Source organism: Triticum urartu, chromosome 2A, assembly GCF_056163025.1.
Source record: "Triticum urartu cultivar PI428250 chromosome 2A, HENAU_Tu73, whole genome shotgun sequence".
NCBI classification, from domain to species: Eukaryota; Viridiplantae; Streptophyta; class Magnoliopsida; order Poales; family Poaceae; genus Triticum; species Triticum urartu.
In genome coordinates this window covers 452,515,616-452,532,949 of record NC_141874.1, presented here as the reverse complement: position 1 = coordinate 452,532,949, position 17,334 = coordinate 452,515,616, and positions in this window count along the sequence as shown.

Genomic DNA, 17,334 nt, shown 5'->3' with positions numbered 1-17,334 from the left:
GGCTGGCCCAGCTGGCTGGCACCATGTGGCGTGCCCATGACAGGCGACGGGCCGAGAAGCTTAGCTAGCACGCCACCTGGTTCCCGCCGTTCCATTCAAAATTCCAGAAAGATCCGACTGGACGTATCCGACTCCTACCAACCGGCCTCCTAGGAGCCGGATGAGGCTTCCTTGAGAGCACCTGGAGGAGGAAACTGTTGAGGCTTCTTGGCTCATCAGCCGCGGCGCCTCACCAGCTTCGGGGACTACTGTCGGAGTAATGGGCCATGGGTAGCCTAACCCAAGTCCAGAACCTTTCAAGACATCGGGGCCGGCTGTGCCCCTCAAGACGTCAAGATAGAGCTCCGCCCTCTGGCAGCAGGCTGGCCGAGCGGCTGACTCTCGGAAGGCGGTCATGCTCGAGTAGGCGGCTCCAAGACAGACCGACTCCTAGCAGACGGCCTCCAGAGAGGCCGGCTCCTAGCAGTCGGCCCGTGGCACCCTCAAAGTCTGCGCCCCCCTTAAGAAGACAAGACGGGGTGTGGCTGCATTGTAGCCCATCCCCCCATATCCTGGGCCGGGCATGGCCACAGTGCTCCATACAGGCGGAGATCTCCGCCAGGCGCAACATTGTTGCCACTCCGCCCCTGACATCATTCTGACAGGCGAAACCCTGTTCCCATGACCGCTTGTTGGTACGGCCCGAGGACGATGGGCCCTGCCGATCAGCGAGAGGCTAGAAGAAGGCGGGTGCCTCACCAGTCAGACCCGAGGGAGGCTGGCTCCCAGCAGTCGGCCCGTTCCTTCCCCGGGGCCCCACACAGCATTAACCAGATAAGATATGGGGTGGCTACAGTGATCTCCCACCAGGAGGCGGGACTGTAGCCATGCTCCCCTGACCAAGCAAGCGTCATTAGCATCACGGCAATAGTAATCCGCAGCCGGCATGACCCGTGAGCGGCGGAGGCGGCCTGTCGGCTCCGTACAAGACCAGCCGGCGGGGCCCACCAGGCGGCGTGCCCCAGCAGTCGGCGACCAGAGAGACTGACAGTCGGGTCCTACTCCCGGCCAGATTACCATTGTACCCCTGGGGGGTAGGCCTATATAAACCCCCCAGGGCACCCATGCAAAGGATTGGAAAATGTTAGAATTAGACTCACACTTAGGGGAAGAGGAAAGCAGGCCTTGCCTTCTGCAACCTCTAGCATACAGCTCGAGGAGCACCATTGTACTCACTAGTGCCTTAGTGATCATGCGGAGACCCCGCAGAGCAGGAGTAGGGGTGTTATCTCCTAGGAGAGCCCCGAACCTGGGTAAAGTGCGCCGGCGTTTGTGTCTATGCCTTATACCGCTTCCAGGCACCGGCGACATTCTACTCGCTCCCACCATGATAAGCCATCCATTGGCATATGTCGCATCCAACCCCCGACAGTGACATGTATGAAAATTATGAACGGTGGCTTTGCCACAAATACTATGTCAACTACATGATCATGCAAAACAATATGACAATGATGAAGCGTGTCATAATAAACGGAATGATGGAAAGTTGCATGGCAATATATCTCAGAATGGCTATGGTAATGCCATAATAGGTAGGTATGGTGCCTGTTTTGAGGTAGGTGTGTGGTGGGTGTATGGTGCCGGCGAAAGTTGCACGGCACTAGAGAGGCTAGCAATGGTGGAAGGGTGAGAGTGTGTATAATCCATGGACTCAACATTAGTCATAAAGAACTCACATACTTATTGCAAAAATATATTAGTAATCGAAACAAAGTACTATGCGCATGCTCCTAGGGGGATAGATTGGTAGGAAAAGACCATCGCTTGTCCCCGACCGCCACTCATAAGGAAGACAATCAATAAATAAATCATGCTCCGACTTCATCACATAAAGGTTCACCATACGTGCATGCTACAGGAATCACAAACTTTAACACAAGTATTTCTACAATCCACAATTACTCACTAGCATGACTCTAATATCATCATCGTCATATCTCAAAACAATCATAAGGAATCAAACTTCTCATAGTATTCAATACACTCTATATGAAAGTTTTTATTATATCCCTCTTGGATGCCTATCGTATTAGGACTAAATTCATAAACAAAGCAAATTACCATGATGTTTAAAAAGGCTCTCAAAATAATATAAGTGAAGCATGAGAGTTCAATAATTTCTACAAAATAAAACCACCGTTGTGCTCTAAAAATACATAAGTGAAGCACTAGAGCAAAAGTGCCTAGCGCGAAAGATATAACTGAAGCACATAGAGTATTCTAATAAATCATGATTCATGCGTGTCCATATCAAAAGGTGTGTACAGAAAGGATGATGGTGGCAAACTAAAAGGCAAAGACTCATATCATAGAAGATGATTGTCGTTTTCCTGGGAACGGGGGTCCCTAGACTTGCTTGCTTGGGCCCACGGCGTGGATCCACCAGCGGCCTGGTATGACCCATCTTCACCAGCAAAACACCCAAGACCCTCGCGAGGTGCCAAGCCTCGCGAGGTGGATGACGCAAGATCTCCTCGGGGGCCGCCTCACCAGGCTGGCTCGCGAGGGGCGGAGAGATCAAGGCAAGGGGCACCTCCCGAGGTTCCTGTGACGCAAGCCATGACGACCAAGGCCAGGCGGGCACCAGGCGGGCCCCAGTGCGCAGTGTCCTCGCTTCCTCGTTGGTGTTAAAGAGGCAAGAACAGGCGAGGAGTCCCGAGGCATTAGGCAAAGGTTTCCATATCAGTGCAACGAGACCAAGACTAGTAGGACGGCAGGACGGAGGTCACCGTGGAGCCCAGGACAACGTCACCACCAGAGCCTTTGGTAGGCGAAGACCACCTTTAGTCAGGATAACTTGTACTAGTTGTCTCCCTTCAAATTTGGCCATTGTGGCATCCCTTCCCGCCAGCATTTGGGAAGAGGACCAAGGCCTCTATAAATAGGGCTAGCCACCACCATAGCAAAAAAACACATTCAGTCCACCCTCAAACACACCAGCTCATCGAGCCCAAGAACACCTCTCCTCAGGAGACTGTTCTTCCCTTGTACTCGTTCATCCTCAGCCCAAGAGGCAATCCACCACACCACACTAGAGTAGAGTATTACACCACAATGGTGGCCCAAACCAGTATAAACCCTGTGTCCTTTGTTCTGCGAGTTCTACGTGTCGGATTTCGGGTTCCGGCAGACCCTTGAGGTTCGAACACTGGGGTGCGCGCAAAGATTTCACCTCCTACCTACCTGCACCCCTCCGCCTCGCTAAGATCTAAGCTATGGAACGAACAACACGTGAGACACAGGGTTTATACTGGTTCGGGCCACCGTTGTGGTGTAATACCCTACTCTAGTGTGTGGCGTGGTGGATTGCCTCTTGGGCTGATGATGATGAACAATACAAGGAAGAACAGCCTTGCAAGGGTCTGCTCTTGGCTGGGGGGATGAACTGCTGGGCGGAGTTCAGTCACCCTTCTCTCTCTCTCTCTGATTCTGATTCTCCCCTAAAACTCTGTCTCTTTCTCCCCCCTTATTGTTTTTCTCGATCTCCCTGCACCTCTCTCTTTCCCCTGTGGGTGGTTGGTCCTATTTATAGAGGCCCTGGTCCTCTTCCCAAATATCGAGCAGGAAGGGAGCCAACAATGGCGGACTAATTTGAAGGAGGACAGCTAGTACCAGCTATCCTGACAAAAGTAGTCTTCGCCTGCACAAAGCTCTGGTGGTGACGCCGTCTTGGGCTCCACGATGACCTCCATCTTGCAGTCCTCCTGGTCTTGGTCTTGTTGCACCGAAATGACAACCTTTGCCTGATGCCTCGGTACTCCGCGGCTGCGCTTTCTCCCTTTGCACCAAAGAGGAAAGGAGGACACTGCGCGGGGCTTGCACCCGCCTGGCGCCTTTGGTCGTCATGGCTTGCGTCACGGGCACCTCGTGAGGTACCCCGCCTTGATCTCTCCGCCTCCTCGCGAGCCAGCCTGATGAGGCCATGCCTGAGGAAGCTCCACGTCGTCCGCCCCGCGAGGCTTGGCCCCTCGCGAGGGTCTTGGGTCTGTGTTGGTGAAGATGGGTCGTGCTGGGCCCCACTTTGAGCAACGCCGCAGGCTGGCAAGTCTGCGGACCCCCGTTCCCAGAACGCCGACAGTAGCCCCCGGGCCCAAGGCTCGCCCGGACTTGGCCGTGCAGGGAGGCGGAAGGGCAAGAGCGAAGTGCCGCGGGCCCTAACAGCCTGCGGCCTTGGGCGTAGCGTGGCGGTTGATTGGACGTGAGCGCCTTAGCAACCGCGCGAGTTGATAAAGGTGCGGCATCTGCCTAGGCTTTGCTTTTCGCTTTCTCCGGTTGCTTCTCAGATCCCCTTTCTTGCGCCTCTCCTTCCTTCCTCCAAAATTTCCAGATCTACTCCGACCGTGAGACCTAGGAAGCCATGGCGCCTCGTCAGCCCCCGGTCGTAGCTTGGTACTCGTCTGCCCTGGACTCGCCGAACATGTCGGAGGTGAGCCACGCCCGGTTGCGCTGGATGGCGGTGGCGCGGGGCATCGATGGGGCGAAGGTGTTCAAGGCCAGCTCCGCCACCCCTGAGGTTCAAGGGAGCACCTTCTATCCATTCTTCATAAGCGCCATTGCTGCTGGCCTGGTGCCTCCCTTCTCCGAGTTCTTCTTCTCTGTCCTCCGCCATTATAAGCTACAGGCTCTGCATCTCCACCCCAACTCCGTCCTTCTCGTGGCAATCTTTGCCTATTACTGCGAGGCTCACGTAGGGGTGCAGCCCTCAGTGGCCTTGCAGCGCCACTACTTCTACCTCCGGACCTCTCGCGGTCCTGCTTCCGCGTGCGCGAGCTTCATCGCGTACGGTGGCGCCATTGCCATCTCGAACCCCGGGAAAAGGATTGAGGGCTTCAGGAGCAAGTGGGTCTTGGCGGATGCTGGGCGCATCCACCCTCGGCTGATCTTGCCCACGGAGGAGCCCATGAGCTCCAGCGATTGGGGTCGAGCGGAGCTCGCGGACCCCCGCACGAAGCTGGTGTTGGAGAAGATGGACGCGGATCTGAGGCCGGCCAACATGGCGGCGGTGAAGCTGACCATCGCGTCGCTGCTGAGGAATTCCTGGAGCACCAGCTGGCTCCGCTTCAGCAGTACTCACTTCCGATGTGGAGGCCCCATCCGAGCACCGCAGCCTTGGCCGACGGAGATCTGGCTGCGGTCCTCCAATCTCTGGTCGGGGGCGATGTGGCGACGTTGGAGGGCGCTCCTACGCCCTTGTTCCTCCGTGACGACTGGGAGACGGTAGTGGAGTACATGCCCGTATTCAATGGGGATGGGCCCGTGCCCATGGAAACTCCCGAGGAACCGGTGGACGTGCCCTCCGACGACTCCAGCGAAGAGGAGGAAGGAGGGGAGCGGGAAAAGGGCCTGACTCCGAAGCGACTGACGGAGAGTCGAGGGCTCCCCTCACCCGGCGCAGGTCCCGCGTTCTCCGCCTCTCTCTGAGCGATGACGAGGAGGATGACGACGAGGAAGACGATGAGCAGAATGGCGGGAGCTTGCCCCCGATCCCGAAGAAGGACCGGACCAGGCTGATCTCCCGCGGGTCTGCCCCGGCCCCTAGGCGGACTGCAGACGCACCTTCCGCTTCCAAGCTCCCCGAGGTTGACCCTTCCAGCCGGCTTTGAGGCTTCAAATTTGGCCGGAGGCCGCTCGAGCTCACTGGCGACGACCCATAAGCGTTTGATTCTTGTCTTTATTTCTTGTTCTGCTTCTGAGGCTTGACGTCCGCATCTTTTGGATAGGCTGGCGCCCGCAGCAAAGAAGTCGAAGGGAGCTCCCGAGGTTCCATCCGTGGCAGCACCTCTGCCCGCGAAGGAGGGTGACCGCGGTGCACGGGCTTCTCCTGCCCGGTCGTCCTCGTGAGGCCTAGCTGAGCTGGCTGGGGCGAGCTCAGCCCCCATGGCCCAAGTGACTCCCGAGGTGCCTTTGCCTGCTACCGCCACTACAGCCGTTGGGGCGCAGCAGACTCCGCCTCAGGATGCTGTGGCCGCGCTACCGCCTTCTCCTCCTACTCCACTGGCTGCTGTCTCTCTGACTCCTTCTGCTGTTCTGGATCGTGCTGCTGCTGAGCTAGACCGGCTGCGGCAGGATCTTCTTGGCGCCGACCCTCGCTTGGTGGCCGGGCGCTTGGAGCTGGCTTCAGGATGGGTTCGCTCCGACGCTTCGATTCGGGTGGCGCTGGTCCAGGCCTTGATGGTTTGCAACGAGGAGAAGCAGGCCGTCCTTGAGGCGAAAGCTGCTCGTGACGCAGCCCTGGGGGAGGTGGTCGACGTCCGTGGTCGCTGCAAGGCACTGGAGGACGAGCTGCAAGGCCAGCGGGACCAGCTCACGAAAGAGGCCCGCCTTCGCCAGGAGCAGGAAGAAGGCGTGAAGGCTCGCGAGGCGGCCGTCAAGGAGAGGGAGGTCAAGCTCAGGAAGCGTCGCGACCGCCTAGGCACGCTGGAGCAGGAGTTGGGGGCGAGGAAGGCCGAGCTGGACGACAAGGCCCTGGTTCTTGCCAAGGACCGCGTGGCCTTCACGGAGATGGAGGCAAAGGCTCGCTCCTTTCTGAGGACGCTTTATGACAGCGTCCTGGAGAGCCCGCTGGCTGGCGCCGAGGACGGCCCTGCCAAGCTGCTTCCCATCCTGGTTCGTGCTCTTGAAGATGTCGCCCTTGGCCTTGGCCCCACGGCTGAGGCCGAGGAGCGTGTCCTGTCTTCTGCAGCACTGACGCGGGTGCTCACCCACATCTACCTTCGCGATCCCGACATCGACCTCGACAGCCTGCTGGAGCCAGTAAGTGGCAAGCGTGCCGCTGCCGAGGCCATGAAGGGTCACGCGGAGGCTCTACTGGGGAAGTTCCGGGCCTTCAGCACCAAGCCGAAGCACGGCGCTACCACCCCCACTGCTCCATAAGGCGAACCCACTCCGCGTTGCTCCACCGCCGACAAGTGACTCCGTTGTGGCTCCTGTCCTGCCTTTAATTCCTGCACATGTATCATGCCTCGGGGAGGCGTTTAAACTTGCGTTTGGCATTGAGACAACAGTGTGGACTATGATATTTGCTTTTGAATTCCTTGAAATTTGCGCTTTTCCTTCCTACTTGCTTATGTTCTACGCCGGCAGAGCCCGGCCCCGCGCATACCTCACCCAACGTTAGTCCCGACCGGAAACCAGGACGGGGCCAAGGAGTGAGGGGCTACGTGACAAGTTAGGCTCCTGAGTCGTGATGCTCAGGAGTCCCCCTTGGCGCACGAACAGCAAGTAGGGAGGTGTGATGTGGGTGGATCTACCGTTCTACGTCTGCAGAGCCCGGCCGTGCGCATACCTCAACCATTGTTAGCCTTTCGGAACTAAGGAGTGAGGGGCTACACGACCAGTTAGGCTCCTGAGTCGCGATGCTCAGGAGTCCCCCTTGATGCTCAAACGGCCTTCGTACCTTGGCTCCACTCGGGGAGAGACGCGCGACGAACCAGGCCCGGGGGGGCCTGGCTAGGCGGCGTGCGTCTGGGCGTGACCCAGGCACAGCCCCCGTGCCCAGCCCCCTCGCGCGGCACTCCCGAGGGGAGGCGTTTCGATGAGGCTAGACACTGAGCTCTGGGCTCCCTGATGTTGATGCGGCCCGGGGGCCACCCTCAGTTGTTTATCACCAGCGCGGAGCATAGCGCTTCCGTATGTGTACGGGCATAGCCGCTCCTCGGCAGTGTCGTCAGCCAGCGCAGAGCATGGTGCTTCCACTGGTACGTGGGAGGGGCCCCCCCTCTGAGAGGAGCCCCGGGGCGTGTACAGCCCCGCCCTGACAGGTGGCTGGCACGGTAGGGCCTGGCGAGGTGGGACTCACGGGGCCCTACCTCTAGGCGGGTTGCGCCTGGCACTGGGCCTTATCTTGTGATGTGTCCCTGCAAATTTGGTTAGATGCCAGCACTTTACGTCCTCGGGTCCCGACCCTCGAGCTGGTCTCAACCGTCGCTGGTATGCCAGGTCGCGATGCCGTGGACAAGACCAGAGGGTGAGGGCTGGAGAGCCAGTAAGAGCCCTGATTCACGATGCTCAGGTACCCCCCCCTTTAACGTGCAAGTGGTCGGCATGGAGAAGAAGAGGTGCCATGGACCGGCATCAAATAATCAAGCATGGTGGGTATAACGCATAACTGGAAATAAATGCAAATGAGATGCATGCCGCTGGGTCGGGCCCGAGCGACTTGGGGATCATGCAGCCCGAGGGGCGCCCCCAACAAGGTAAGCTAACAACATGAAATAAAAGGGATACATGCCACAGGGACGGACCCACGCGGCCTGGGAATAATGCAACCCTCGGGGGCGCTCCCAGCTGGAAGTGAAACTTGAAAGATGTCACCTGATGACGTTGAGGACGAAGGGGTGTTGGTGTAGCAGACTCGGTGGGCTGCGGAAGCCGATCCTCACGAGCCCCTAGGCCCGGGGGCCTCGGGAGGCTCCGGAGGTGCTGGCGGCTCCCCGCGGACCATCTCCATCTTCGCGAGGGCTGCGGAACGCCTGGCCTCTTGTGCCTCCATGATGCCCCTCATGAGGCGCTGGTATGTGGCAGCCGCGTTCGGCAAGCCGTAAGGCATGCGAACGTAGCTGTGGGGTGGACCTCCGCAGCGCCCCACTCGCGAGGGCCAGAGGCGCTCCAGAGAGGCGACTCGGTTGAGCCCTGGTATGTCGATGCAGACGCGCAGCCCACCATCCTCGCCTGGATGGGGAGCCACTGCTGGTAGATGGCGGCCGCCTTTCATGATCCTTGACTCCTGTAGCTCCTGAATGGCCTTGCTGACAAACTCCTGAGGGTCTGGCTCTCCTTGCCTTACTTCTTCTTGAGGGAAACGTGCTTCGAAACACGCCTCCATGTGGTGCCCAAGCGCCTCCCTCGTGACCCTAGCCAGGTCGGTGGCCCTCCAGGGGAGAGCCCTCGAGCCCTGCCTAAGGAGGGTGTCGGGCGCGCTTTCCTATGCGTTGGAAGGAGGTTCCCCCTAGGCAGGCACGGGCCCAGAGGGGCCTGCCTCCTGAGGGGCCAGGCCAGACAATGTCTTCTTCTTCTTGGGGGCGGTCTCGGGACGCCTCCTTCTTCCACGATCCGGGTCTTCCAGTGACGCGGCCTGAAACGCTCGTTCCAGGGAACACACCGCGTCCTTCTCTTCACAGGGCACCGTGATGACTCCGCCACTTCCTGGCATCTTGAGGATGTTGTAGCCGTGGTGAGTTATGGCCATGAACTTGGCCAGCGCTGGGTACCCAAGGATGGCGTTGTACGGCAGGCGAATGTGAGCGACGTCGAAGTCGATGAGCTCGGTGCGGTAGTTGTCGCGTACCCCGAAGGTGACAGGGAGGCGGACCTGCCCAATCGGGACCGTGGAGCCGTCGGTGATTCCGGAGAAAGGCTTGGTTGGCTGAAGCTGGCTGTAGGGCACTTAGAGATTGTTGAATGTTTCCACGGACAGGACATTGAGCCCTGCCCCGCCATTGATGAGGGTCTTGGTGACCACCACGTTGCGGATGATTGGGGAACAAAGCATTGGGAGGACTCCGGCTGTAGCCGCACACTTGAGCTGATCTGCTGAGCTGAACGTGATGGCGCATGCCGACCACCTGAGAGGGCGCGTGGCTTCAAGCCTGGGGAGGACTGCATTCACTTCGCGGGCGAATTGCTTGAAGATGCGTTGAGAGGCTGGGGCCTGAGCCCCGCCCAGGATGCAGGTGATCGCGCGCGGCTCCTGGAAGCCCCCAGCCCCCTCGTCTTGGTGGCGGTCCTCGTTTCTCCTTGGTTGCGGCGGCAGCGGAGGGAGGCCTGCGTTGCCTTGCGGGCGATCCTCGCGAGGCTGATCCCTCCAGTCTCCCTAGCGAGGCGGGTCTTGCCAGCGATCCTCACGAGGTTGATCGCGCCACCCTTGGCGCGGGCCACGGTCTTCCCAGCGTCCTACGTTCCTTCCTCCTCCTCGACCGCAGCCCCGGTCACCGCGGTCGGGGCGACGGCCGATCCTTCCTTCCCGCACGGCTCGGAGCTCTTGACATTCGTTGGTGTTGTGGGTGTGGAGGTCGTGGTACAAACAGTACCGGCTGCCCTTGGAAGGTTCGGGCTGATCTCTGCCTCGCTTGGTGTCTGGTTCTGCCGTGAGCACGGCAGCCCCCTTGCGCTTCACATCCTTGGCCTTGGGCTTCTTCTCTTCTGGGTCTGCGGCAGGCAGCTCGAGGAGGGAGAGACGCCCTTCCTCAGCCCTGGCGCGCTTGGTTGCCAAGTTGAACAGCTCAAAGGAAGTGCACAGGTCTTCATGCATCGCCAGCTCCTCCTTCATCTTGACATCGTGCACGCCGTCGGAGAAGGCTGAGATGATGGCCTCCTCAGTCACCTTGGGAATCTTGAGGCGTGCGTTGTTGAAGCGCTGGATGTACTTCTGCAGGGTCTCCCCGGGTTGTTGCTTGATGCGGCGCATGTCGCTCACGGCGGGTGGCCGGTCGCGAGTACCTTGGAAGTTGGCGATGAAGCGGGTGCGCATCTCGTTCCAGGAGGAGAGCGTGCCTGGAGCCAGGTTCAGGAGCCAGGTGCGGGCCCCGTCCTTGAGTGCCATGGGAAACCAGTTCGCCATGACCTTCTCGTCTCCATTGGCAGCTTCGATGCCCAGCTCGTAGAGCTGGAGGAACTCCGGAGGGTCAGCCGTGCCGTCGTAACGAGGAGGCAGGTCTGGCTTGAACTTGCCAGGCCACGCGACGCTGCGTAGCTCGGTGGTGAAGGCACGACAGCCTGCTGTGGCCACGGGAGGCCTTGGGTGACGGAGAGCTTGGTCTTGCATGTCCCCACGCGCTGCAGCTGGGTCTTGACTTGCGGGAGCAGGAGCATGGTCGCGACGTGCTGGAGCAGGGAGCGCCCGAGCAGCTTCTTGCGGGCGAGGGACTACGTGGCAGCTCTGCTCTTGCTGCGTTGGCACTTGACGGAGCGGGTTCCGCCCAGGGGCCACGCGCCTTGGAGCCATGGCGCTTTCTTCAGGAGGAGGCGGCCGGGGCGCCGCCGGAGCTTCGTTGCCCGCGCGGGGCGGGGTGTGGTGCAGCGGAACGGACAGCGCAGGAGAGCCCCCTGCGGTGCGGACGAGCTCGGCGACGCGGTCGAGCCATTATTCGTAGACGTCGTCGACGGGACGGTAGCGCAGGAGCTCGTTTGCCGTGATGAGCGCAGCTCGAGCCTCCAAGGGTGTGCGGAGCGCGCGAGACGAAGAACCAGCTGGGGTGAGCAAGGGAGTTGCGGTGCGGCCGTCTTGGCGGACGGACGGATGCTGAGACGATGCTTGCTGCTCGTCCCCCGCCGGGCCGGTGGCGGCGTTGACGGCAGGTGACGGGGAACGGCGAGGACGCCCGCCGACGGGAGCCGTCTGGGCGATGCGGGAAGTGAGAGCAGCCCGGCGCTCGGCGCGGGCCCGACAAGCGTCAGACATGGGCGCGATGGTCGGAGGAGAACGGGGTGGTGGAAGATGAATTCCGACGCACCCCTACCTGGCGCGCCAAATGTCGGATTTCGGGTTCCGGCAGACCCTTGAGGTTCAAACACTGGGGTGCGCGCAGAGATTTCGCCTCCTACCTACCTGCACCCCTCCGCCTCGCTAAGATCTAAGCTATGGAACGAACAACACGTGAGACACAGGGTTTATACTGGTTCGGGCCACCGTTGTCGTGTAATACCCTACTCCAGTGTGTGGCGTGGTGGATTGCCTCTTGGGCTGATGATCATGAACAATACAAGGAAGAACAACCTCGCGAGGGTCTGCTCTTGGCTGCGGCGATGAACTGCTGGGAGGAGTTCAGTCACCCTTCTCTCTCTCTCTCTGATTCTGATTCTCCCCTAAAACTCTCTCTCTTTCTCCCCCTTATTGTTTTTCTCGATATCCCTTCACCTCTCTCTTTCCCCTGTGGGTGGCTGGTCCTATTTATAGAGGCCCTGGTCCTCTTCCCAAATATCGAGCGGGAAGGGAGTCAACAATGGTGGGCTAATTTGAAGGGGGACAGCTAGTACCAGCTATCCTGACAAAAGTAGTCTTCGCCTACACAAAGCTTTGGTGGTGACGCCGTCTTGGGCTCCACGATGACCTCCGTCTTACAGTCCTCCTGGTCTTGGTCTTGTTGCACCGAAATGGTCAACCTTTGCCTGATGCCTCGGTACTCCGCGGCTGCGCTTGCTCTCTTTGCACCAAAGAGGAAAGGAGGACACTGCGCGGGCTGGCACCCGCCTGGCGCCTTTGGTCGTCATGGCTTGCGTCACGGGCACCTCGTGAGGTACCCCGCCTTGATCTCTCCGCCTCCTCGCAAGCCAGCCTAATGAGGCCGTGCCTGAGGAAGCTCCGCGTCGTCCGCCCCGCGAGGCTTGGCCCCTCGCGAGGGTCTTGGGTCTGTGTTGGTGAAGATGGGCCGTGCTGGGCCCCCCTTTGATCCACGCCGCAGGCCGTAGGCAGGCAACTCTGGGGACCCCCATTCCCAGAACGCCGACACTACGTGCTTAACTCTGAGATTGTGGTGAGCGCATGAGCTAGGGGGGAGAGATCTTCGTGCGCACCCCAGTGTTCGAATCTCTGGGGTTTTGTCGGAACCCGAAATCCGACATTTGGCATGCCAGGTAGGGGTGTGCTGAAGCCTTCCTCCCGCCGATCCACGTTCCACCGCTCCACCGCATCCATGTCAGATACGCGTCGACCCCGTGCCGACCGTGAGGCCGCCCTCACTGCCCATGTCGCTCAGACAGCCCGTGTCGGCGGGCCTCCCCTTCGTTCTCCATCTCCTGTTGCTAACGCCGCTACCGGCCCGGCAGCAAACGAGCAGCAAGCATCATCACTTCACCCCTCCGTGTGGTGGGACGGCCGCACCGCCACCCCGTCGCTGACTCCGGCCGGCTCGTCCTCTCACGCTCGCCGTGCTCCCACGGACGGGCAGGCTGCGCTGCTCATGGCACGTGAGCCCCTGTGCTACCGCCTGGTCGACGACCTCTACGAGGACTAGTTAGACCGCATCTCCGAGCTCGTCAGTGCCGCTGGGGGCTCCCCTGCACCATCCCTCTTGCTGCCTCGCCCACCTCCAGTCGCGGGTGATGTAGCTCACGGAGTGCCTCCGCCGCCTCCGCATCAAGAAGGCGCCCTCCTGCCAAGACGCGCAGCTCACAGAGCGCCACCGCCCCTCCGTGTCAAGACGGTATCCTTGCCCTAAGACGCACGGTCCCGCGGTGTGATCCTCCATGCTGTGTGCCTGCGCACGAAGAAGGAAGCTTCCAAGAGGTTGCCCGGCCGCAAGAAAACGCTCCAGTGCTCCCGGCGCCACCATGACAAGACCGCGTGCCGCCTGCGGTGGCGGAGGGCGGACATCAAGGGCAGGCTCCGCCCCTATAGAGGGCCCCGGTGGCCACCGCAGGCTGCCGCACCTTCGCTCCCGAGCTGCGCACCATCATGTGGCCAGGCAAGTTCAAGCCGGATCTGCGTCCGTGCTACGACGGCACCCCCGACCCCGCGGAGTTCCTGCAGCTCAACGAACTAAGCATCGAGGCAGCCAACAGCGACGAAAAGGTCATGGCGAACTGGTTTCCCATGGCTCTCAAGGATGGCGCCCGCTCATGGTTCCTGAACCTGCCCGCGGGATCAATCTCCTCCTGCGGTGAGATGCGCAACCGCTTCATCGCCAACTTCCAGGGCACTCGCGATCGTCCTCCTGCCGCAGGTGACCTGCGCCGCATCAAGCAACAGCCGGGAGAGACCCTGCAGAAGTACATCCAGCGCTTCAATAGCGTTCGTCTCAAGAGCCCCAAGGTGACGGACGAGGCCATCATCTCAGCGTTTTCTGATGACGTCCGTGACATCAAGATTAAGGAGGAGCTCGCTATCCACAAGGAGCTATGCATGACTCTGGATCTGTTCAACATAGCAACCAAGGGTGCAAGAGCTGAGTTGTGGCGTCTCTCCCTCCTCGAGCTCCCTGCTGCCGACCCAGAGGACAAGAAGGCCAAGGTCAAGGACACGAAGCACGGCCGGGACCAACCTGAGTCGTCCAAGGGCAGTCGTCCGTTCCGCGCCTTCCACAACATGCACAGCCACAACACCAACGATTGTCAAGACCTCAGGGCCATCCGAGATGGACGCTTCAGTCGACGCCCCGAGTGCAACGACCGGGGCTACGGCCGAGGAGGAGGACGAGGTGGAGGACGGTGGGACGACCGCGGCCCCTGCCAGGACTGGCGCGACCGGCCTTGTGAGGACCACTGGCAGGAGCAGTCTCATGAGGGCGCTTGGCGTGACCAGCCTCGCGAGGACCGCACTCAGGGCAATCCTGGCCTCCCTCCGCTGCCGCCACCGCCAAGAAGGAACGACGACCACCATCAGGACGAGGGGGCTGGGGGCTTCCAGGAACCGCGTGCCATCGCTTGCATCTTGGGTGGTGCTCAGGCCCCGGCTTCCCAGCGCATCTTCAAGCAGTTCTCTCGTGAGGTGAATGCACCCCTCCCAGGCTCGAGGCCACACGCCTGCTCAGGTGGTCCAAGTACGCCATCACCTTTAGCTCGGCGGACCAGCTCAAATGCGTGGCGACTAACGACGTCCTCCTGATGCTTTGCTCACCCATCATCAGCAATGTCCAAGTCACCAGGACCCTCATCGACGGCGGCGCGGGGCTTAGTGTCCTATCCGTCGAGACGTTCAACAGCCTTCCAGTACTCTATGATCAGCTGCAGCCTACTAAGCCCTTCTCAGGAGTGACCGACGGCTCCACCACCCCGATAGGGCAAGTTCGTCTCCCTGTCACCTTCGGTCAGCGCGACAACTACCACACCGAGCTCGTCGACTTCGACGTCGCCCACATCCGTCTGCCGTACAATGCCATCCTCAGGTACCCAACATTAGCCAAATTCATTGCAGTGACCCACCATGGCTACAACGTTCTCAAGATGCCAGGAAGCGGCGGATTCATTAGAGTCCCCTACGAAGAAAGAGATGCGGTGTGCTCCCTCGAGCGCGCCTTCCAAGCCGCAACAATCGAAGACCCTGACAGCGAGGGCACACAGTACCCTCCAGAAGCCACCCCCAAGAAGAAGAAGCAACTACTACGCACAGGGACTAAGGGGGCGGTGTCACTAACGGTGCCGCCTCAGGATCTATGCCCACGCCTGGGGCGCCTCCCTCCCTCACATAGGAAGGTGCACCCGGTGCCCTCCTCGGCAGGGCTCGCGGGCTCTCTTCTGGAGGGCCTCAGAACTGGCCAACATCATGAGGGAGGCGCTCGGGCACCACGTGGAGGCGTGCTTCGCGGCACGTTTCCCTTAGGAGGGCACCGGGCGAGGAGCGCCCGGCGCTCAGGAGTTCATCGTCAAGGCCACCCAGGAGCTTCAGGAAGCAAGGGCAATACGCAGCGACAGCCGCCCACCTGGCGCAGCTCCCCATCCAGACGAGGGTGGCGAGCTGCATGTCTGCATCGACATCTCAGGGCCCAACAGGGCCGCATCTCAGGAGCGCTTTCGGCCTTCGCGCTGGCCGATGCGAGGGTCCACCTCATAGCTATGTTTGCAAGCCGCTTGGCCTGCCGAGTGTGGCAGCCGCCTTCCAGCGCAACATACGGAGCATCCTGGCAACCCAGGAGGCCAGGCATCACGCGGTCCTAGCGGAGATGGAGACGGTCCTCAGGGAGCCACCTGAGCCCCCAGAGACTCCCGAGGCTCAGGGTCTTGGCGGCTCGTGAGGAGCGACTTCTTCAACACACGCCTTCAGCTACCCCAACACTCCTTTGACAACAAAACCAGGTGACATTTTCCAAGTTCATTCAACTGGGAGCGCCCCTTGGGCTGCATTATTCCCAGGTCGCATGGGCCTGTCCCTGCGGCGTGTAGCCTCTTGCATCTTTAGCTTACCTTACTGGGGGCACCCCTCGGGCTGCATCATCACCAGGCCGCACGGGTTTGTCCCAATGGCATGTATCGTTCTCACATCTATCTAAGCTAGCTGGTTCCCATGCATGACTTATTTATAGTCATCACCTGCTTAATTGTCACCCATCGTGACCGCCCGCGTCGCCGATATGCCCCATGCTCGTCCCACAACGGGAGCTACTCATGCTGGCACGGCGCTAGTGCTCGGGTCCATCCCTGCAACGCTGACAAATCTGAGCGGTTGAGCTCTGGCTCGCGGCACGCCCGTGCACGTCACCTCACCAGACCCTCTGTGCCTTCATCTTCTTGCAGAGCGACTTGTGGTAGACCGGCAATCGTAGTGGCAATTTGTGTCCCTCCTTGTGCTAACCTGCAGGAACCTCCTGAGGACAACAGCAGGCAGTACCGCAGGCTCCCTCTTCTCCCTTGCAATTCGCTTGCGCGTTAAAAGGGGGGCTCCTGAGCATCACGACTTAGGAGCTCTTACTGGTTCTCCATCCCTCACCCCCTGGCCATGACCACGGCACCGCTAGCTGGCATACCAGCGGCCGCTGAGCTTGCTCAAGGGCTGGGACCTGAGGACGTAGAGCACATAGAAGAGCATGGAGAAGAGAGGAAGGCACGCACGGGCCTAACCTAGCTACACTATGGCCGTCGACGCGCAAGCCTAGTGCTGCACAAGGAATCAACTCTGGACTACCAAGATAAGTTTCACACCCGGGTCGGCCGAGCGCTACGACATAAGATTCCCACCTCTCGCGGCCATGTTGTGGTGACGTCGCCTCCCTTTCCCACCTTTAGGTAGCTGCTTGCGCGCTAAAGGCGACCTCTTGAGCATCGCACCTCAGGAGCTCTTACTGGACCTCGAGCCGCTCACCTCCCGGCCTTGACCACAGCATCGCGACCTGGCATACCCGTGATGGCTGCAGCCTGCCTGGGGACCGGGACCTGTCGGCGTAGAGCACCAAGCTGCCGCGGGGTAGGAAAGGGGAGACCGAGCCAAAACAGGACATGTGTTCGCAAATTTTCATAATGAGCATAATATCTACAAAAGACATTACAGACCCTTTACACGCCCCCGCTAGGTCCATCTTGTTTCCTCGCAGGGAACAAAAGAAGGTAGTTTCTAGGGGCCCTATCTACACGTGCCAGCGCGGTCGACGCCGTCATCAACAGTGGGCTACGGGAGTTCGGCACCAACCTCATCCAAATCAGCGGCAGCCGGACGCTGCGGCCGCACTCCGGGCACGGCGGGAGCTTGGGGGCACGTAGCTGTCGTCGCTCATCTCTGGAGTCTCATCGGGCTCGGGAGAATCGCTAGACCACCAGGAGTCGCCGCTACTGCTGGAGGAGCTACTGGCAAAGCGAGCGGTAGGCTCAGCGTTGGTCGTTGCGCCGCCCTGATGACCCCCTCCTTGATAGCACTCCAGGCGGCGGCCT